The following is a 2,306-nucleotide window of genomic DNA, read 5'->3' as shown; positions in this document are numbered from 1 at the left end:
CCCCCCACCCCCCAAACGTACATGTGCAAGTTATTAAGTTGTTGCTGCGAGGAAAAGATACATTTTTACCTGCTTTTTTAAAGCTCCCTATGTGGGCATACTAGAAATATGCCTGTTTGAATCTTTATGTTCTAGACTGAGAAACAAATTAGGAAGTGGTAAAAGAGAAATTAGAATACAAATCATTCTTTGGTATCTGTATCTCTATTCATTGGGACAGTCCATTAGGGCCTGTGTCATACTGGGCATGGAGAGTAAATCTTATTTTAAAACACCCAGGACCAGCCCTCCAACCTACAGATGAAGAGAATGTACAAAAGGAATAGGGCAAAGGCAAACTCTTACTGGGAAATGCCTATTTCATCTCAAACTAGCTTACAAACCATTTTCCGCTACCCAATCTGCCACTCCTGAGGCAAGAAGCAAGAAATAATAGTCTTTACACATTCTAAGAGAGAAACCAAGGCTACTGTAGGTGGAGCAAGAGGATCTGTGCACCCTAACCTGCCCTTTTATTTTTTTTCATTTTTTTATGTTTATTTTTGAGAGAGCAAGAGACAGAGCATGAGTGGGGGAGGAGCAGTGAGAGAGGGGGACACAGAATCTGAAGCAGGCTCCAGGCTCTGAGCTGTCACCACAGAACCCGACGTGGGGCCCAAACTCATGAACCGTGAGATCATGACCTGAGCTGAAGTCGGACGCTTAACCTACTGAGCCACCCAGCCTACCTGCCCTTTTAATACTTATAAGAAAACATTTGTGGAGACGGAGCGGCATGTGTACAAAGGAAGCAAGAATGTATTAGCAGGAGCTAGATAGTCCTATCCTCCTCAGTTGTTTTCTTTTTCTTCATTTTTCCCATGCTATACTTTTTTTAAAAAATAATCTCTACCCCCAACGTGGGGCTCAAACTCATGACCCCAAGATCAAGATTTGTATGCTCTAATGACTGAGCCAGCCAGGCACCTGTCATTCTTCCTCTGATTGCTTGCTATGGCCAGTGCCACAGAACTTAATAACATAGGTTTTCTCTGTGTTGCCATTTCTCTTTTACTATAATCAGAGTAGGGAGGCTGAGTCTTATCAACTCTGTAGAGAACCAATTAGGAAAGGGACAATAAGAGAGGGGCACTTGGCTGGCTCAGTCAGTAGAGCATGTGACTCTTGATGTCGGGGTCGTGAGTTTGAGCCCCATATTGGGTATAGAGATTGCTTAAAAATAAACTCTTTAAAAAAAAAGGGCGGGGGGGGGGTGCACCTGGGTGTCTCAGTGGGCTGGATGTGTGGCTTTGGCTCAGGTCATGATCTCATGGTTTGTGAGTTCGAGCCCCTGGGCTCTATGCTGACAGCACAGAGCCCACTTCAGATTCTCTCTTTCACTATCTCTCTCTCATTCTGCCCCTCTCACTCTCATGCTCTCCCTCTCTCTCAAAAATAAACATAAAATTTTTATGCGTATCTCAAAGTTTTCACATATATTCTCTGATATCACAGTGCTTAAATAATAACAGATGTTATATGGAAATATTTTAGTTAGGACCTTAAATTTCTCCTACACCCACTGTGGGGCTCTTTCAGAAACAAAACTCTGGAACAACTGGAAGTCAGATTAAAGGCTGGATTGAAGCCCAAAGTACCTTAGAGTTCAAGAAATATCTGGCTGGCATAGCTCCATTATGGTCAAAATAAGAGAAGGGTAAGGTAGGAACATTTTAAAGAACCACTACCTTGATTCCATGGGAATTAATCATGAGAAGGGCAAAGTCAGATCTCAGAAGCTAGCTTTATCTGTCACTAGGGTCATTCAAAGTAGATTAACCCTGACTACTGGATATTCACAAAAATCCATGGTATGTAGTATAGCCTGGGGTTTCAGGGAATACTTAAATGAAGGGAGTCTGATTAAAACAAGCACAACAAAATACAGAGAGCTGTTGCCACAAGCTACAAGGCTTAAAGGTTTTGGTGGCAATCTGTTTTCCCCTCTCCTCATCTTATTTAGATTAGTAACTCCAAAATTCTTCCTGATGAGAAATTTCTTTGATTTTCCTTAAGTTTTATGATCACTAATGGAAAGGAACTGGTGGAATGGGGAGTTTAGTTAGCAGCCACTTTCAAGTCCCTTCCAGTAAGCAGCTTAGAGGTAAGCTCTGTAAGACCTCAGAGTCTGCAGTCAGTTTAAGACATGTTTACTGAGCACCAACCACAAATATGGTGCTGGTGATGGAACCTATGGTAGCTGGCTGCTGTGCTTCAAAGGGAGCGGTGGACGGTTTACTAAGTGGGATATGGCAGGAAGATCCTGG

Source organism: Panthera uncia, assembly GCF_023721935.1.
Source record: "Panthera uncia isolate 11264 chromosome B3 unlocalized genomic scaffold, Puncia_PCG_1.0 HiC_scaffold_1, whole genome shotgun sequence".
Lineage (NCBI taxonomy): Eukaryota > Metazoa > Chordata > Mammalia > Carnivora > Felidae > Panthera > Panthera uncia.
The sequence above is the reverse complement of the archived record's forward strand: the minus strand, read 5'-3'. Positions refer to the sequence as shown.